Raw genomic sequence first — 22017 nt, forward strand, 5'->3', positions numbered from 1 at the left:
CTTCCTTCCTTCCTTCCTTCCTTCCTTCCTTCCTTCCTTCCTCTGTCTGCTTGCCTGCCTGCAACCTTGACCTCCTAGGTTCAAGTGATCCTCCCACCTCAGCCTCCTGAGTAGTGGGGACTACAGGCATGTACCACCATGCTCAACTATTTTTTTATTTTTTTATTTTTTATAGAGACAGGGAACAGTGGCTGACAAAATAGCCTTGCTATTTTGCCAAGGCTGGTGTTGAACTCCTGGCCTCAAGTGATCCTCCCACCTTGGCCTTTCAAAGTGCTGGCATGAGCCACTATACCCAGCTAAATTCCTTTCCTGAAGTGAAATAATTCTATTTATTCAAGTTTATTCTGGAATGGACCAGCATAAAAAAAATTCCAGTACTTTAATTTTGATGCTTAGTTTTTTTTTAAAACTAATTATATTTATTGAGTTCTTTGAGTGCCAGACACACTCCACGTTTGTGATCTCATTTAATACTTCAACAATAATATATGAGGCGAATTCTATGACTGAGTTGAGTTGTATAATGAGTAAATAAACTGAGATTTCAGAAGGATAAGCAGTTTGTTCCAAGTCATATGGCTATTTAGTGTTGGGATCTACTCTGCTATTATTCACAGCTATATTCAGTTGCCCTGGGTGTTGTGTATCTTTCCAAAAACATTGAAAGGGAGGTTCAGAAGTATTCAGTTATTTGTATTATGAGTCATTTTGAAACGGAGTAGAAAGATCATTTAGGAAAGTCCCATATGCCTTCTTGTCTGTCTATGGCTGGTTTGCTCAGGAGAAAAGTCCACAATTATACAATTGTACTCAGAGATCATATTATTTTTTATCTACCTGCCTCATCAGAGACGTTGTGAATTGTCCCAGAGACAAGATAATCTTTTTGTTTCCATTCACCTGGGCTATTTTGGAGGCTAGTTTGTTATTCTCCTGCAGGAGTAATTTTATCCATGTAGTTCCTAGACTGTTGTCTAAATGGAAACAAGGTGGGTTTGTCAGCCACTGTTGCCTAATGATGGTTTTAGGATAAAGTATCTTATCCCATATTAGCCTAAGAGATCTCTGACTTGGGATTTGGGGTGATTTAATACAAAATCATTCAAAGATTTCTTTCCGTCTTTTCTTTATGGCTTTTGGACTGCATACCTATGACTTTCTCTCCTGTGCTCAAGTAGCTTCTTAGTATCTATAAGTAAAAGTTACTTATAAATGTCTGTTAAAAAAAAACTCTTAGAGGCTGGGCATGGTAGCTCACCCCTGTAATCCCAGCACTTTGGGAGGCTGAGGCAGGAGGATTGTCTGAGCTCACGGGTTCGAGACCAGCCTGGGCAAAATGACGAAACCCTGTCTCTATCAAAAAAAAAAATTAACCGGGTATGGTGGTGTGCACCTGTGATCCCAGCTACTCAGGAGGCTGAGGTGGGAGGATCACTTGAGCCTGGGACGCAGAGGTTGCAAGGTGCTGAAATCTGAGATTGAGTCACTGCAGTCTAGCCTGGGTGACAGAGCAAAACCCTGCCTCGGAAACAAACAAACAAACAAAACACAAAAAAATCTCTTAGAAATGCCCTGGAATAAAAAGAATGAAATCCTGTCATTTGCAACAGAATGGATGGACATGGAGTTCACTGTGGTAAGTGAAATATGCCAGGCACAGAAAAACAATATCACATGTGGGAGTTTCCAAAGTTGATCTCATGGAAGTAGAGAGTAGAATGTTAATTACCAGAGGCTGGGAAAGGTGTGTGTGGGTTGGGGGGTGGGGAGAGGGGATAAAGAGAGGTTGGTTGATCAGTACAAACATACAGTTAGATAGAAGGAACACGTTCTCGTGTTTGATAGCACAGTAGGGTGACTATAGTTAACAACAATGTATTGTATATTTCAAAGTAGCTAGAAGATTTGAAATGTTCCTAGTACAAATAATGGTAAATATTTGAGTAGATAAATATCTTAAATACTTTGATTTGATCAATACATGTTGTATACATGTATCTAAATATCACATGTACCACAAATATGTACAAACATTATGTATTAATACAAATAGTTCAAGGAAATATGATGGAAATTGAATAATAAAGAATAAAGGATAAAATATTTAAAATAATATTAAAATCAGGGTAAAATAAACTATAGCTGCAAAATCATAAAACAATTAAATGAATATACCTGTATTAAGGAAATAAAATTTAATATAATAAAACTACTGAATAAAAATTAATAATAAAAATGTAAAAATAAAATTGAATAAACTACATTGAGTTGGGGGGTGTGTGTGTGTGTGTGTGCGTGTGTGTATTTGTGAACACAACATACCTGTATGGTAGAGGTAACATTGGTTTAGATTCATTTTGTACTTCATACCTGTGTTCAAAAGACTCAACCGAGCGCTTTGTGAGGATATTTTGACTTTGAAAATCTGGAATTGATGACTCACTTAAAATAGTTTTATCTTGCGACTGAAACAGGGACATAGGCATATTTTTGTATGATTCACATCAGAGCTGATAATCTTAGTGGTTTGTAATGGGCTTAAATGATTCTACAATTTTATGTAAAGCATGTTAAATTGTCAAGGCTCATTACTACATAACTATAAATGGACAGAGTATTATAATAAGAAAAATGTACATTTGTGTAGCCATTGTCTCCTAGGAACTTCTCTCTATTATTACATTATTGCATTTGCAAAGACACCAAAGGTGCAGTTTGATTTATATATTGCAGTAGTAATTCCTAAAATATTTAATTTATATCAGGTTTTTAAACTTGAAAATGAAATCTATTCAAAATATATCCGAGTATTCATACAATAAGAAGTTATCACAGTCTACCTATTTTGTAAATGAGGAGCAGTGTTTATTTTTCATTGGGGTTTTTGATTTTCTGTTTTGAGCATTTAAAACAAAATCCTTTGAAAATAGTAGTTGGTGATCGCAATGGTTTATGACAATTTTAACAAATTGTATTAGAAAACTCTAAGAAGCTGTGTTTTCAACCGTGCTTTTTCTCCTCCTGTCTTCCCTCCCTTTTTTTCCTCCTCTTCCTTCCTTCCTTTCTTCCTTTTTGCATTGAGATAAGAACTTAAATAATATTACATCTTTCCACTATGTCTAAAAGAGTTGGAGGTGGAGAACAGTACATTTTCCATGAAAATGTCAGCCTGCCACATAGCTCTGCCTAGTAGCCAAACTGTTATTCATTTGGATTCTCTCTTGGCTTTACATTTGGAAACAGTGTTAGGTACTTATGATTGAAAAGGAGATCTCATGTTGAGCTTTTATTGTGTTGGATGCACTTAAAGAAGATTTTGTAAAAGACCATTGCTTCATTAAGAATGGAAGAAAGAAAAACAAACAATTAGATCCAGCAAATGGTAGGATTTTTGATAGTTTAACATGACCATGTCTTGGGCATTTTCAATTCATAATGAGGCTTTCTCTAACTAAAATGGCATTTCATTTCTGTTGATATGCTCTTGACATTATTGGTGACATCTGCTAAATTGTAAACTATATATATATATAGTTTACATATATATGTACATATATAGTATACATATATAGTTTATATATATGTATATATTAAATTGATTTCATTCTTACATCATCAGCTGTGACCACCAGTTGAGCTGGAGAGATTGGAATCTAGTGTTTTATTTATTAAAAAAGACATTTTCAGACTGCTTAGCTTACAAAGATATTTTGTATTATTTTTCAAAATATATTTTATTTATCATGGATGCTTGTATTTTTTTTCAGTCTTTCATATGATTTTATTTTCTTCCTTCAACCATAATAATATGATATCCAAATTTTGTCTTAACCGATGGGTCTGTAAACACAGGCTTATCCATCCCACTTACAGGCAAGGCAAATGCTGCTTTTTGAAATGGTCCCACCATGGACCCTCTGGTCATCCAACCCAAGTCACCCCCTTGCCTGACTTTATCTTCACTATACTGTGAGGCCACTTCATTGAATCTCATCCCAGACTTTAACTTTTCCATGGCTTCCATGATTTTGCCATGTTTTTCACATAGAATGTGTCTGACCTTTACTGATTACCACCACCTTTGGGACCTTGAGCCTTCTTGTCAGCACTGTCACTCCCAGAGGCTGCTCCCCCTTTCCCCGCTTTTCCAGAACCACTTTTTCCTTTGGGCGGCATCTTGGAAGCTTGTTGTTGAACTCTGAACTGCTCGGATGCTTGTATTTTTAAGGCTGCATATTTATTTAAAATTTATGAAGAACCCTGGAAAACATTCCCAACACAATACAAAGTCCACACATTTGCAAATAATTAAGAATATTTGGCCGAGCACTGTGGCTCATGCTTGTAATTCCATCTCTTTAGGAGGCCAAGGCGAGTGAATCACTTGAGGTCAGGAGTTAGAGACCAGATTGGCCAACATGGTGAAACTCTGTCTCTACTAAAAAATACAAAAATTAGCCATGCATGATGGTGGGTGCCTGTAATCCCAGTACTCAGGAGGCTGAGGCAGGACAATTGCTTGAACCTGAGAGGCGGAGGTTGCAGTGAGCCGAGATCACACCATTGCACTCCAGCCTGGGTGACACAGCAAGACTCCATCTCAAAAAAAAAGAAAATTTTAAAAATCACACGTTGACTAATAAAGATTTCTCTAAATGTTTGTGTATGAGATGTGCTTTTTCTTTTTGGAAGACACCATGTATGTTCACGTCTCCAGGTTTCTGCCACAGTAGGCTTCCTAATCCAAATTTTCCTGAATTAATGTCTCATTTTTCCTTATGTGGCTTGTTTTTTGCTAGGACAAATTCCTGCTTATATTTCAATGTCAAATCTTAAAGTCACCCTTTTGTGGCTTTTCTTGTTCATTTTTTTTTTAAAGCAGAATTAAATTTCTGTATGTGTGTTTTATACACTCTCATGCCAGCGCATAAGCTGCTTCATTAGTTATCGTGTCCTCTCTGTCTTCTCTGCTATTATTAAAAGTAGGTATTATATTTTAGTCTCATTGTATCATTAGTACTTAATATATTCTCTGATATACAATGAACACTTGATAAATGCTTGTTCAATCAAGTAAAGTCAAAGACTTCAAAAGATGACTTGGGAGGACAACTAGCATCTATTGATTCCATAAAATATGTTAGTATCTTAATTAGTTACTTTATAATTCAATGCCCATATAATCTTTTAAATAATCTTTGGAGAAGGGAGACACTATTTCTATTTACGGTCGAGGAAACTAAGGAGCTAAAAAGTACAGAATTAGGCTTTCTCCGCATCTGTCTCCTGTCAAAGCTGTATTAAGCTGCTTCCTGAGATTTTGAATTTCTATGGTTTTGGAGCCTTTTATTTCTTAACTCATTGGTAAGTGACTTGGTGGAGTGTACAGTTTTCAAAACTAAGTTTCTTCCCTTAAATTCCTCATATTATATAAGCATACTCATTCAATATTCATCCATCAAGGTGATTCTATTATTCCCACAAGGAACCATTTCATCATCACAATAACACCTAAAATCTCTTACAAACTGCTGAAATTTTCATTCTGATCTTTTATAAATAAAATTTCATGCCGAATAAGTGAATTCAAAAATGATAAAATGCCTATAGTTTAAAATTAACTTTATATTGCATTGATCATTATACAAATATATCTCATTATGGTTGATGTTCTCAGTCTATTTGATCTTTATTGTAAGTCTCTCAAGGTAGAAATTATCTAATTAATAATGCACACTTCACTGAATAGAGTAAGTTTACATTCTGAGTCACTAAGGCAAACTTCTAGAAGAGCATCTAGAATTTTCTTTTTTAAACATAAATACCCCTTTACAACGTTTCTCTGCTCCCATGTCTTGCCACTGGAATGCAATGGAATGCATTGTAAAAAGATATATATTTTATGGATTAGATGATGGTGAAGTTTTTAGTTGTCAGATTTTACTTTGCTATAACTTTGGAAGTGGGACTATTACCTTTGTTTTATTGTAATCTAATTAATAGGCCAAGACCAGAAAGTATGAATCTTTATTTTTATCAAAAAACCAAGAAGATTTTTATATTGGCTATTAGCTCAGTTGCTTGGAATAATGTATTAGTCACCTGGAGGTTATAGGCTTATCACGTGGTGGACCATAGCTTGAATTCTTTCTTGAGCACATCTTTGACATAGCCCCTGTCAGCTCTGTCACCAGGGAGGTAGGGCAAGGCTGTAAGGATGGAAGTATACATTAATTAGCTACTTTGGAAAAGCAACTCGAAGTTCAGACTTCATGAACATAGAATTCTAAGAATTTCCAGTTGGAAGTTACCTTAGGGTCATATGTTCCTGTCCCTCCTTTTAAGGATAATGAAATTGACATGCACAGAAGCTAAGTGACGTACCCTAGTTTACTAATAGCATAGGTTGGATTTAAGGTCTTAAATTTTCTTAACAAATGTACGGATCCTTCTTGATTTATGAAGGGATTACATCTCGATAAACCTATCATAAATGAAAAATATTGTAAGTTGAAATACATTTAATACACCTAACATAATGAAAATTACGATCTAGCTTAGTCCACCTTAAATATGCTGAGAACATTTACATTAGCTTACAATTGGGCAAAGTCATCTGACACAAAGCCTATTTCATAATAAAGTGTTGAATATCTCATGCAACGTATTGAATACTGTATTGAAAGTGAAAAGCAGGATGGCTGTATGATGGCTGTGTGAGTACTCTAAGGACAGTTTATACTGAATATATATCACTTTTGCACCACTGTTAAGTAGAAAAATTTCAAGTCAACCCATCATAGGTTGGAGACCCTCTGAACTCTAGTCAGGATAGATAATTGAAATTCATTCTGAGTATTCAGTTGTTTGTAGGTTAGTTAACTTGTTGGTGTAACTTGTACTTGCTGTTAGTTTGTCTGGAATGACTGTTTACCACAGATCTTCACATTTATATATTTCTTCCAGTCATCCCAGTTCCTCCTCCACTCTAGCACTCTGTATGACATTCCTAGAACTAACTGCCATTGCTTGTGGAACGTAGACTCCATGAACATTTCATTGTTTTTGCTGAACTCAGTATACTTAGAACAGTGTCTACATTTACTATATATTTATTGAACAAGTTGAAAGAATAGATAATGATAGGCTTTAAACCTTACTAGTCTACTACTTATGCGCATCTTTAGATTGCTATAATTGCTTTCTCCTAAGCAGGGGTACAATGCTTAGCCATGGAATCCTGCTATAATTCTGAGCAGCTAATTCTTCAGTTGAAGAATGGACTCAGTCTTATCCCTGAGCGAGTAATCCGCTGAATTCTTAGGAAGCAGACTTGTCATTTCACAGTGTCCACAGATTCTCATATAATTTCTTATTTCACTGTACATGGAAAGGATGATGCCACATGTTTTTTTGTTTGTTTGTTTTTTTGTGTTATTTTATTTTATTTTTTTGAGACGGAGTCTCTCTCTGTCACCAGGCTGGAGTGAAGTGGTGTGATCTTGGCTCACTGCAATGTCTGCCTCCTGAGTTCAAGTGATTCCCCTGCCTCAGCCTCCCGAGTAGCTGGGACTACCAAGCGCGCACCACCACGCCAAGCCAATTTTTCGTATTTTTTAGTAGAGATGGGGTTTCACCATGTTGGCCAGGATGGTCTCGATCTCCTGACCTCATGATCTGTCCGTCTCAGCCTCCCATAGTGCTGGGATTACAGGCGTGAGCCACCGTGCCCGGTCCAAACGTTTTGTTTTATATTGTCTTGCTGATGGTCATGGTTGGTCGTGGCTGTGTGGAGGTTACATGGAGGGAGAGCTTAAGGAGAAGGGACTACTTCTGGTGTGGCAGTCATCCAGGAATTGAAGACAATATCTAGCTTTACTTTGAGGAATACAGAAGTAATCAATCCATTCATTAAATGTATTTATGTATTTATGTAAATGTATTTATGTAAATGTATTTAATGAATGGATTAATTAAATCATAAAAAAAAATGTTCATATGTGACATTGTCTTTCTCCAAGAGGACATACTTCATTTGTCTGGGAAGGAGCACAGATATTATTGCTTTCTGATGTTGTGACATATCTTCTGTTTGTCAGCAATGGCACGAAGAAGTGTGCTTATTGATAGGGTTGATAGGAATGGCTCTTCAGCCATGAATGTAACTGCACCATATTTCCTGTGTTCCTAAATAGAAGGCAGGCAAGGGAGTGGTGTGGCTTAGAGTTTGGGATCTGGAGTCAGACTGCCTCAGTTAAAATCTTGGAACTATCATTACTGGCTGTGTGAACTTGGCTAAATTACATAACACCTCTTAAAGTATTCTTATTTGTGGAGGTAATTATGGTGCTTTCTTTAAAGAGTTGTTGTGAGGGTTAAAAGAGATAATGCACACAAAGCACATAAGCACTCTCTGGCACATAGAGTGGCACTGAGTGTTAGCTATTACTGTTATTATTAATAAATCAATGCTAGCTCTACACCTTTAACATGTGCCTATTCAGTACTCATGCACATTAGAACACATGATGGGGAACCACATTAAAGGAAGATCATAATCTTTCAACTTATTTGTGTGTTATGTTTTGAAAAGAGAACTTATGCCTCACCAGTTGCAGTGCTGGCTGCGTGGAAGATTCCATTATCGAAAGACTGAAATTGAAGAGTACCAGGAAAAGTCAAGGCCCTGAAATCTTAAGTCATATCAGTTTTTTAAAAAAGTGTTCCTTGATAGTTTTTACTTGAGTAGGGACATTATATATTTAATTTCAGGCAAATCAAGAAAAAAACTTTGTAAGTCGACCTTATGCAGAAACAAATGTTTTTGTTTCACTTTTCCCACCAAAACATGGGTTAGAGAAAAGCCATTTTAATTACAAATGACAAGATGAGTGGCAAGATGTTCAGTAAAATGTTAGAAATACAGTGTTTTTCATTGAAAATGTTACATCTTGTTCCTGTATGATTTTAAAGTTTTTAAAGATTTCATTCACTGTTTTCAAAGCAAAGAGCATTTGAAGGAGCTTGGTCTGTGAAGGGGTCCTAAGAGAGTTAGAAGAAGTTATAAGGATTAAGCTATATTTGAATTTTTCTGTTGGGTGCTGAGAAGAATAAAATGATAAGGTCCAGATGATGCTTTCAAAGGGATTATGGGATTGAATAAAATACTGTAAAAATAACTTTAATAGAACAGTAGAAAGTGTTAGATAATGAAAGAAAAATAGAATCAGTGTTCTCTGGGAGATGTTACTTCCAGCGACAGACCTCAAGGGGAGCTTTTAAGATGATATTTAAACTAGGCCTAGAAAAAAAGTGAAGTTGATAAATACTGATATGAATTGAAGGCACATGAGGGAAAGGCATCTTCAACAAGTGACTTGAATGTGCAAGGACTAGAAATCAGAGGAGTAATTATGGGAAGAGATCAGAAGAATAATTGTGGGAAGCAGAAAGTCATAGTTTATTTCACCAAGAATACTAGTCCCAAGAGATAACATGCACACAGAGGTTTCTATGGTGATATTAGTTTTGGAAACATTGGGTACTATATCTGCCTCCTGGAAAGTTTTCAAACATTACAGATTAAAGATTCTGAACAGTCTTCTAGTAAGAAAATGTATTTAATGTTATTTATGCTAGTTTATTTAATTATGAAACCCTTTTTTTAAGCAAAATACATAAAAATGCTATGAAACAATTTATTGCCGATGCTTATTGCGAAATGTTAGCCTGTAAAGGTGGATGGAGTCCAGGTGGTAGAGTGCCTGAACATCAGAGTGAAGAGTCAGTGGGTGGATCTATGGAAACTTTCTCGTGAAAGCTTCCCAGATATGTGGATGAACCATGATCTGGTGTGCTTTTGAAGTAGGGTTAATCTGGAGACTGTGTGTGAGATGGGATGGATCAGAGACTTGGAGGAGATTTGTAGGGATGCAGCATCCAATCGTAAGTCTTTTTTAGTAGACTAGGCTTGAGGTAATGTTGGTCTAACCTGGGATAGTTGTGGTAGTAGTAGAAAGAAAGTTATGAAAGGAAAGGAGCAGATGGAATTGGAGACTATTGTTCTAAGTGAAGTAACTCAGGAAAGGAAAACCAAACATCATATGTTCTCATTCTTATGTGGGAGCTAAGCTATGAGGATGCAAAGGCATAGGAATGATACATTAGCCTTTGGGGACTCGGGGGAAAGGGTAAGGGGTTGCGAGGGATAAAAGACTATACATTGGGGCCAGGCACTGTGGTTCATGCCTGTAATCCCAGCACTTTGGGAGGCTGAGGCAGACTATCACCAGGTCAGGAGATCGAGACCATCCTGGCTAACATGGTGAAACCACGTCTCTACTAAAAATACAAAAAATTAGCTGGGCGTGGTGATGCATGCCTGTAGTCCCAGCTACTTGGGACTTGAGACAGGAGAATTGCTTGAACCCGAGACGTGGAGGTTGCAGTGAGCCGAGATCGTGCCACTGCACTCCAGCCCAGTGACAGAGCAAGATTCTGTCTCAAATAAATAAATAAATAAATTTTTGAAAAAGACTACACATTGGGTATGGTGTACACTGCTTAGGTGATGGCTGCATCAGAATCTCAGAAATCACCACTAAAGAATTTATTCATGTAACCAAACACCACTTGTTCCCCAAAAACCTATGGAAATAAAAAGAAAGAAAAAAGAAAAAAAAAGAAAGGAAAGGAGGATAACTGGCAGTTCTTTGATGTTAGTTGTATGTGACTGATACATGGTTTTTAGATTGTTAAATGCATTTTTTTTTCACATTTTAACATATCTAAAATCAAGAAGTTTCTTAGCATTAGTCACTGTTTAATTCTCAGCGTCCTTCATTCTTAATGGCGCATAAAGTCAGATTTACTGAAATACTGTTATTAAGGATGTTTTTGAGGTAAAGCAATACAATAGTCTGAGAGTGACTTGGGGCTTAGCAGTTTCTAACAGCTGTTATCTTTTCTGGAAGAGAAATGACACCACAAGAGTATCCTCCAGCCTTTGGGCCAAACGAGATGCTGATTTGGATGAGAGGAAAAGGGTGAATGAACATCAGAACCAGAATTCCCTCATGACTTTTGCTGTTCTTCATAGGCTTTTTGACCTGTCAGTAAAAGAGAAGGAATCTTTCTGAACTTCCACATCTCACTTATTTTCTTACTAGCCTGATTTTATACAGCTGTGAATAGTGTAATTTTAAGCAAAATGCTGCTTTCTTGAGAGATGTGGGCTTCAGCCTTCATCTTCCAGATATTAACGATAAGCAAGCCTGAACTTCCTGTCTCAAAATGACTTTTCCACAACCAATATTCTTTCTCTGCACTGTATCTTTGTCTGTAGCTGTAAAAATTAACCTTTAAAATTTTTATTTATTTATTAATGTTTTAAGAGACAGAGTCTCACTCTGTCACCCAGTCTAGAGTGTAGTGTTGTGATCATAGCTCACTGCAGCCTTGAACTCCAGGGCTCATGTGATCCTCCCACCTCAGCCTCCCAAGTAGCTGGGACTGCAGGCACCTGCCAGCATGCCTGCCTTTTCTTTTTTTTCTTTTTTTACTTTATGTAGGGACTAGGTGTCTCTCTGTGTTGACCAGGCTGGTCTTGAACTCCTGGCCTCAAGCAATCCTCCTGCCTTGGTCTCCCAAAGTTCTGGGTTTATAGGTGTAAGCCACCACACCCAGCCATAATAAACCTTTTTTTTTTTTTTTTGCACCACACATTATTTGCTATAGTTCTCTTAATCTATGTTATTTTTTAATTTTTTATTTATTTTATTTATTTCTTTTTCGAAACAGACTTTCGCTCTGTCACCTAGGCTGGAGTGCAGTGGCATGATCTTGGCTCACTGCTGCCTCCACCTCCCGGGTTCAAGTGATTCTGCTGCCTCAGTCTCACGAGTAGCTAGGATTACAGGCAGGTGCCACCACTCCTGGCTAAGTATTGTATTTTTGGTAGAGATGGGGTTTCACTGTCTTGGTCAGGTTGGTCTCGAGCTCCTGACCTCATGATCTGTCTGCCTCTGCCTCCCAAAGTGCTGGGACTACAGGCGTGAGCCACTGCACCTGGCCAATCTATGTTACTTCTTAAAAATGATTCAGATAAATTGAAATATGTGTTTACTATTATACATTATGTTCTTATGGTCTAAAGAACTCAAGAAATAGTTTTAAAATCGAGAACACACACGCTCATACACACACATAAAACCTAAAACAAAACTCCCCAAAACAAATGTAGATTCAACAAAATACTATAAAAAACCATAAAACATATTCAGTATAGAATTCTTAAATTGTTCTGACATATACATTGTTTGTATACCTGTGCAAATGTTACTGTCATTAAACTAATGATCCTATTTTCTTCTTCTCAAAAAAAGTCCTAGAAATCTGCTTGTGATGGCTTGATGAAGTTTAGTAACTTCATAGAAGGTCAAGCTTTTAGAAACTTTTCCTTTTTTATTTTTAGATTGTTAATGTGGCTAGGTCATGAGAAAACTCTGAAAATAGTTTTTCTTCATTGTTAATCACAGTTGTTGCATTACTAACCAGTGGTCAGATCCTGCACTAAGAACGAGAGACTAAAATTACAAATAGTTTCTTCTTTTTTAAATCAGAGATGCTGGACTTCCCAAATTTTGTCAGGCAGATATATTCATTTGATTTTAGGTGCTTAGAAAAAGTTTATTCGTGGACAGAGTTTATAATTGCTAGAGATAGCTGAGCCTGTTTTAAGATGACTGTATGCCCATTTTGAGTTTGAACCACATAGATTAGGGAGCGAAGAAGAGTCACTTTGAAAATTTTAGTGTTAGCTCAGTACCGGTAACTCACCAGGTTATTACGTTAGACATTTCAACCTCTTCTATTTTTTAATATTTCTAAACATCAGAAATGCTCATTATATCTATATCCATGAAATGTTGAAAACTATTTTGAGTTCTTTGGGAAAAAAGCATTCTCCCATGCTGTAACAAATGGTACCAATAATGTGAATCTTTTGATTATAAACAAAGATCAGACTATTTGGAAGGGAAAAAGGAGTATATTGGAAAGGTACCTGGGAATCTAATGAAGTCCAAAGATGAAGTGAGTAATAAACAAGACGCCATGGAGAGCTCAGGAATGCAGGCTGACCTCTGGAACAACTAGAAATGGGGCACAGACCTCAATGATATCTTCATCTCACTTCCCTATTTCTCTTTGTGTGTTGGCTTCATTGTTTTCTTCTTTTTCTCCATGTGGTGGTATGACCATTGAGTTTCCTAGTGATTCAGCTTTTCACAGTAGAGTTATATTTGTTGGGAGAAGGTGGGCGAGAGTGAGTTTTTACTGATTAAAGATAGCGAAATCAATTTACACATACCCATGCATGTGCACACATGCAGAAACTAAAATATTAAATTCATACCTGAAATAACATACTAAAAATGTGTGCATGAGGAAAAACAACGCATCATGAAAAATTAAACATAACCTTTCAACAACACAGTTTGAAAATACACAACACAAAAATACAGTTGTAGGCAGAGGGATCTCCCTGAAGAAATACAAAGCAGCTCTGTTGGCTCCTGGTTGCTGGCCAGGGCTCTTAGGTGGATGAGCCTTTGTATGTTGTTTAGTAATGTGTGTTTCTTACTTGAATGGGCCTAGCCTCATGAATCATGAATTGTTAGTTTATTAGAGTAATGTGTTCTTATGAGCCGAACCAAAACATTAACAAAACTCAAACGCTTTTTACACCAGAAGGATTTTAAGAACACAATTTTAGCTTCTTTTAGATTGATTGCGGAACTCGAAGAAATATTATTTCATGATAATTCCATCATTGATAATTAACTCCTCTCTGCCATTTGTATGCTGATCTTTGTAATTCTGGGTCAAAGAGAAGAGCAGTACATTTTGGGTATATTGTGTAAGGTGGGAAGTGGAGAGGTGCTCTCTTGCGGACTTACTGAGTCCTTCTTTCCTGAAATGAATTCTGATTCTGGAAAAGTGAATACTCATGAAGAGTCATCTTGAATGATTTGTGAAAAATCTTGTTCTTATATTCAACGAGTTTTGAATCTTTGTCAGAGGAGTATTACCATTAGATTGAAAAAAAGGAAAATAAACAAATAATAAACACTTAAAAAATCTCCCTATTCTCTTATTCTCACTTTTAGGAAAAGAGACTGACTAATATCTTCTGCCACAAATACCAATGTTCTTAAAAATATTTATGGGACTGCTTTTGACAACCAGCCCTATTTTATTGATTTTGCTCCCATCTTTCCAAACTCATAAACTCCCAAATTGTATTTTCCAATTTTATTCCATGTGGTAAGATTTTTTCCCCAAAACTTTATTGCTTTATGATTTTAAGATAAAATATTCTAATATGTTTCTTTACCAATTGATGTACTAAAAATACAGTGAATTTTTACTTGTTTATAAATGACATTAGGAAAAATATACCTGTCAGATTTGATCAATGTTGATTTTAAACAATATGCAAAAGAAAGATTGTGTTTTTTATAAGCAACTAGAAGCTAATGTAGGAAAGATGATATTGATGTTTAAGACATGCTGGCAAACCATAACATATAAATATCAAGTAGGCTATTTTACCGGGGCACAGAAGGTCTCCTCCAAATACCAAATTTGAATTTCGTCATTTTATCCAGAGTTGAAATTGATTATACTGAGAATAACTGCTTAATTTCTATCTTTATCTCTGCCACTGTTTTTTGATTCAAATCTAAGCTTCATGTTACACTGTTCTCCAGATACACTGTGTGTCTTTTTGTCTATACTGTCCCCACCACTAGAATGTCCTTCTTCAGCTTTAGTTGACAAAATCTTGTATGTTTATTCTTAGTACTGTCATTTTCATAAGTTCTTCCTGACCGTAAATGGCAAATGTAAAATTCCTGCTGCTCTCTAAATGCTCACATCACTTGGCTTGTACTTTCTGTTGTGTTAATAATTGCCATGAGTTGCTTGGGTTGTCATTATTTATTTCTATGCCCAGGCTTCTCCAGGGAGCTCTAAGCATTCTGAAGGCAATGGTAAAGTCTCATTCATCAAAGCATGTTCCATATACCTAAAGTAAGGTCTGGGATTTAGTGGGTAGTAATTAAACATTCATTGATTGAAAACCAACAGCTGAGTCACAGATTAAAGAAGGAAAAATAGATATTTTAGTTTTCTGCTTGCAAGAATTTCAGGCAAAATTGTGCAAATAATTCAGTTTAGAGCTTTGGGTTTATTTTGTTGATTAATTTCCCTATGCATAGAGAAAATGATCATTCCAAGAATTTTAACCTCATTGAGACAATTTATATTTTTTCTTTCAATTTGATTCAGTTATTTGGGATGACTATTTTTCTCGACACACTTTATAGCCAAAGACAATGTTCCCATTCCTTTTTGGGGGAGAACAGGTAATACATTTTAAACAAAGTGCAAGGTAGGCTGAATACACTCGAAAAAAGTTTGGAAAGGTAGTAGTCTAAACTCACAACATAGTAGATCTTATACATTTTCAATGCTTTACAGAGCTAGAGGGGATCATTATAGTGAAGTATTTCTGAGCAGGGATAGGCATCAAAAATAGGGATGGAAAAAAAGAATGATGTAGACAAGAAGGTGGTTGAGATAAGTTCAGAGACACCTAAGCAACATTTAAAATTTGGTGGAGGTGTGATTTGTTCCTCAGTTTCCCCCTTGCTGCTTTTATTAGTGTTCTGGTGCTGAGGAGGAGGCTCAGGATCTGGATACAGTGGGCATATGCTTATGGTAGATGCTTTAGGATAGTGGTCCACAACCTTTCTGGAGCCAGGAACTGGCTTCATGGAAGATAGTTTTTCCCCGGAAGAGGGTGAGGGGTGGGGGGGCTGGTTTGGGGAGGACACCATTCCACCTTAGGTCATCAGGCATTAGTTAGATTCTCATAAGGAGCTCGCAGCCTAGATCCCTCACATGTGCACTTCATAATAGGCTTCACACTTTTCTCAGAATCTAATGCCTCAGCTGATCTGACACACGAAGCAGAGTCCAGGCAGTAATGTTCATTTGGCCAGTGCTCACTTCTTGCTGTGCAGCCCGGTTCCTAACAGGCCACAGACCTGTACTGCTCTGTGACCTGGGGATTGGGGACCTCTGCTTTAGGACATGCAGAACAAGTTTGTAATGAGGACTGGGACCTCTAGTTCAAACCACATTTTTCCTAAAGGTAACATTTTGGAGTATTTGGAGTATTTGTTCCTAAAGGTAACATTTGGAGTATTTGGAATTTTGAGGAGAGGAGTGCGGGGGGTGGGGTCGTTCGAAGGAACTGTGATTATGTTACAAATTAAACCTAATGGATTTTAGATGGTTAGACCTTTATGATAAATGGAATTCATAAAGCCTAGCATTGGTAAAAATACATATCAACTTTTTGATGAGATACAGTGTCTAATAGAATGTTAGCATCTATCTTTGCATCTAAAAATAATTTAAAAACAAATAAATTCACTTGCACCTAGGCATTTTTACCTCTTTCATCTCTCTGTATATGGGTGGGAAGTAATGTGATACATTGCCTAGAATGTCAAGAGTGTGAGAGGAACTCACACAAAGTGGTTGCCGAGAATGTATCTGGGAATTAGACATGAAAAGGACCACATTCCTTTTTGTTGTCATACCATGTAAGTAAGATTCCCTGTGGAATTCTGCTTGTTTCTCAGGGAGGAAAAGCAAACTGTGAGTTCCTGGCAGGATTATTAGCAATGAGAAAATTAAGGAAGAGGTACTGAGTGACAACAATACCATGATGATCAAAGACATTTTCTTGTTATTAAGCAAATCGAAATGGAAGGCCCAGCTTTATTGCCTAATTATTACATGTTAGTGAAGTCAGAATGATTTATAATAGTGATAGACCCAGAAAGAACCTTTAATGACATGCCAACACATTAGTTTTCTTGTATTAAAGTGATCTGTACCTGTTGACATTATTAAATGACTCCCATGCTTTCCATTCTAACATGATTGCTTTTGAATTTGCATTATTAACCATTGTATTTTTTTATGTACAAATAGTGTATAAACTTCTCTTCGGAGGTTCTGATATTTAATGGTCTATTCTTGGGAAAGTTTGCAGTGAGAATATTATGATCCATAGGGCAATTCGGAAATTACAGTTAGTGCTCTATTGTCTTCCTAGGCATGACTTTCATAGTGGCTTATCTTGTCCTGGTCTTTTAACTTCTTGGCTCTCTTATTCCTCACACATACCGTGTTTCTTTAATACTTGACTACTTGTTAAAACTAATGAGATTGTTTTGAAAATGTAAATGTTAGCCCAAGAAAAAAAAGGAATTACTTTCCATGGCATGTAAGAGTAGTATACAAAAAAAGGGGAAAATATAGATTTTAGATAAAATGTCCTACTTTACAGTATATATATACACATAAAATTATATAGATAATTATCTGAGGTAATTATAATAATATAGCGATATTACCTATATAATTATATAATTATTATATCTGTATAATTTTATTATATATAATTATTATATCTTTTATGTGTATAGCACAACACCAACAGTAGATCTGGTTTTAAACCTGAGTTAGTTTAGCTCTTTAACAACTCTTAACTCAGACTATTGCTATCACATCTTTAAATTTTGTCTTTGTCCCTGTGGATGGCCTTCTACAATCTATCCTGTATACTGTTTTTAATGTGTTAAAACAAGAATCTCACTGATGTACCTCACTACAAGGCAATCCAGGATACTCAGCATGGTATAAAAGCCAGTTGTTATTGAGTGTTGTTTACCTCTCCAGTTCTTATCTTAGTATTCCACTCTTCAACTTGATCCTGCTCATCAACAAAGTTAATGCTGCATTAATCGTTAATCATGCTGCTTTTGTACTTTTGTGTGTGTGTGTGTGGTGGTTGCCATTCTTCTTGCAAAAATTAGTTAATATGTCAGATCTTCTGTGCAGTCTTTGTTGACCATCCACCCAAGTGTAAGTGCTTATTAACCATGTATCCTATTGCTGCCTGTACACATGGCATATATTTCTCATACTGTAATTATTTACTTCTATTTCTGTAGTCCTGTTTAGGACAGCCACTTTTCATCTCTGTGTTCCCCAAATTGAGTGTAGTACTGATACTTCGCTAAATGTTTATTGAATTAAATGATTTCCCTTAACTAGATTTAGTGAGCTCTGATGTCACCTACAAATATATTATCAGCCGCAAACATTTAATCTCAACCATCAAAAATTTTGCACAACTACGATTTTTATCATATATATAGGAATGGATTTTTTTTTTTTATTTTCAGTTATTTTGAATAGTAATTTATTTAAGCCTTCCTATGTGTCATGGACCCTGCTGGTTTCAAACAGATTACTGTGATTGAGTGAATAAACATCAAGAATCTTTTATAGAGGGACTTAATATTATTGTAATCATAACTCTGGTTGGATTAGGGTTTGTTTATCATGCCATTATCTTCAACAAGTCTCATCTGCTGCCTCTTGGGTTCAGGTGCTGCTCAGTGGCTCCAGCCTGTTCTCTCTGAAGAGAGGAGAACTTAACAAATGGACATTATCCTCAAGAGTCATCTCTGCCAGAGGGCTTGGTGGAAGTGATTTATGAGAATAATGTGTGTGTGTGTGTGTGTGTGTGTGTGTGTGTGTTTTCTCACTGCATATCTCAAATGGCATGTTTTTCACCACTGAAAATAGGAAGATGGTTCTTTTGTGTTTTTTAAAAATAATAGCTAACTTATTCATTAAAAGAAAAAGCATTCTTAATTGTGGCAATGGTTTTGTGGCCTTGGACGTTAAGAACAAGTTATATTTTTATATGCTTCCTCATCCAGATTTTTCTCAAGATTAAAAACTAAGATTCCTAGAGAAAAACCTTTTTTTCTTTCAATTTTCACAAGAAACCTTGCCATTGGAGAATTCTGAGATCGTTGGGAGGAGCTTTGTACAGTGATCTATAGGCAATAGCTCTTGACTGTGTTTTCTGCCAGATGGTGCCAAACCTTGAATCATATAAGCAAGTGAGTGCAAATTAAAGAAATTTTATCAAAAAAAAACACACAAGATTACCTGATTTTGTAATACTTCCCTAATCTAGACTTATGCTTCTGAAGAGTCCCTGCCGTTTCTTCATTCCACGATGTCATCAAGACCCCTGTTACTTTTGTTTGAAAAGTACACAAGTTTTGGAATCAGATAACACGTTTCAGTTCACCAATTAATAGCTATCTGACCTTGGCCAAATCACTGAACTGTTCTTTAAAGCAGTTTTCTGAGGAGTAAAATGAGAACTTTTTCATAGACCTTGTTTGTAAATATTAAATGAAATTGAATGTTTATATTAAATAAAATGTTAATGTTTTATATCAAGTGAAAAAATGTAAATTAATATTCATAAATATTAAATAATATATAACTTAAATGAAACATTTGTAAATATTAAGTGAAGGTACCACCTACAGTCTGAACACATAGTATGTGACTTAATAAAACTGTTTAAGTTACTTTATGAAACAAGCGTTTGGTTTCACATATTCTGTGTATCACACTTAGTAAAGCTTAGAAATGGCATTGTTACATTAGATCAACTGGACAGAACAATAAAAGAACAAGTCTCCAGAAGATAAGGTTTTACAAATAAGTAGTGGCAAGGCAATCCAACTTCTCACCTATTTGACTCATTTTTTAAAAAAATTAGGCGAATGATACACAATAGCGGCTCTAAATTTTTTTCGCTCTGAGGTTATTTCATTTGTGTATACTAGCAAAAAATGTTTAAAAAATCAAATCGGTTGACAGAGGGAGCTTGAATAATTAAACATTGCAGGGTGGTGTGGTGTGCAACAGGGAAAGAACTGCTGCACTAGGAAGAAGGGGTCCCGCGATGGAGACACTCATTTACTATGAGTCTGAGAAAGTCAGTTCACCTTAGAGAGTCTGGGGTGTGAAAGGAGGCTGTGATACCTTTCCTACATGGAGATAGGGAGCTGATTCAGGTAAAATCTTGACATTCCTTCTGGTTCTGAAACTTTAATACTAGGAGTTGGAGAAAATGCAGACTTTTTCTGTATCTATTTATTTACTATTGTAAGTATATTTAGAATGAATAGGATCTTGCCTTAGAGTTTGGGGAGTATCACATGGAATTTGTTACTCCATTCAGTCCTTAAGAATCTACTTTTATTTTTCTCCCAGTTGTGACCCATGAGCTATCAGAATTCCAGTACTATAGTTTCTCTTTTCTTTTAGTGATGTATTAACTACTGTTAGTCTTTTTTTAAATAGGGTTATTAAGGTCAATTAAGTAGTAAAGAAAGAAAAAAATAGAAGTAGACATTGGTTTGAGTAAGAAAAAGGCAACAAATAAAACCATGTTTTGAAAAGTTGGATCAGTATAGGAAGGTAATCCTTATAAAATGGTCATTCTAGGTAAGCATCACATATATACACCCGTGGACTTCTTACTAAACTGACCTAGGTTGTGGTGACTTGTGCTTAAATGATTCTTAAAGTCATTTTCAATTCTGATTTCTAGTGGTTATGTTACATTCAATAGGGTGTAGCCTTTGGAAAGATCTAACTTCTCAAACGTGCTGTGCCATTCCATCTGAATAGTCCAGTGATTTCAAAGACACCGCAGAGGAATACCATTGATATCAGAGAAGTCCTGCCATTTCTTAAGATGAAGAGTATGAAAAATATCCAGGCAGATGCAGAGGCCATCTGTCTTGAGACTCTAGAGGACATTCCTATACTGGGTGGAGAATTGTACTAAGTGGGCTTGGGAATCTTTTGCAACTCCTCACATTTTTTTTGTTTTTTCATTTAAAATAAATGATCATTTAGAGTAAGTAGAACTCTGCATTTTCCTTGAAAACTAGGATGGAATTCATGAAAGAAGGGGACCAGCGAATGTTCTCTTCTGCAGTGGTCTGTGCAGTACTCCACGCAAACACTTGACAAATACCCTTGATATTTCCTTTGTCTTCCTTTGTGGGATTGCTTTGAACTCTACAGGAGACAGTTTAGAAAATCATTGCCTTGTCCTGCTTTAGGGATATGTAGGCGGGCTTAAATACAGATACCATTCTCAAATAGCTGGTTCTAGTAAACTAAATGCCCTTCCTGAGGAAATATATGGGTTGTAGATGCTGAAATAAACTAGGTTAAAAATATTTATTACACAAAAGAGATGCTAACTGAAAGAGGCACGCATCTTTGTTCTCCCAACAGTTTCTCACTTGTAAATGGCATCTCTAAAAGGGTTGTCCAAATTCCTAGTGTGGGCATGTAGAGTAGGCAGCTGAGTCACAGCTGTTAAAATGAGACCATGCGTCCCTCCCGCTCGTGAAGGGAAGAAATAGGGAGAAAGGAGTGAAAGAGAATTAGTGCCAACAGCTTACTTAAAATTCACTGGGTTGAGAAGTCTATGAGATTCCTGGGCCAACAGGAAGCCATTCCTCTATTATGTGGAGTGTCTAAAGCATGAAATCTACCTTTCCTTAGAGAACTCTTATCATTGGCCATAGTTTGTACAGAAATGTATCTTCTTTCTCCAGAGATCTTTCCTGTATTGCAGGAATGCCAGTGTTCTCTGACTTATGATATGAGGCTGCTGGCCTTCCATTCTAGTTTGCATTTTTGACTTGGTAATACCTGGCCTGCTTGTTTGACTTTCTCCTGAAGTTTGATGTTTCTCTTCCCCTCGCAGTACGTATTTCCATGCATCTGAAAAGAAGTTTGGAAATGCCAGCTTTGCTTGGGTTTGAACTATGGCTTGGTACCTTACTAGCAATGAGACCTTAAACAAATTACTCAAGTTCTCCCTACCTTAGTTTCCTCATCAATAAAATGGGAATGATAATAATGCCCAATTTTTTAGGTTGTTGTGGGGATTAAATACATCGTTTCATATTAATGTACCCCCTACTAAGGTGTGGGGATTGAATGAATTGTTTGGATTGCTTAGAACATTGC

At 36.3% G+C, this 22017-nt stretch overlaps 1 protein-coding gene and 1 pseudogene across 1 annotated transcript in view; one reads left to right on the plus strand and one right to left on the minus strand.

Annotated features, from left to right (window-relative positions):
- PTPRK (protein tyrosine phosphatase, receptor type, K) overlaps window positions 1-22017 on the plus strand; it is a 587115-nt gene that overhangs the window by 85920 nt on the left and 479178 nt on the right. The window lies entirely within an intron of this gene.
- Window positions 3760-4204, minus strand: LOC105518606 (annotated as a pseudogene).

Source organism: Colobus angolensis, unplaced genomic scaffold (genome assembly GCF_000951035.1).
Source record: "Colobus angolensis palliatus isolate OR3802 unplaced genomic scaffold, Cang.pa_1.0 Scaffold322, whole genome shotgun sequence".
NCBI classification, from domain to species: domain Eukaryota; kingdom Metazoa; phylum Chordata; class Mammalia; order Primates; family Cercopithecidae; genus Colobus; species Colobus angolensis.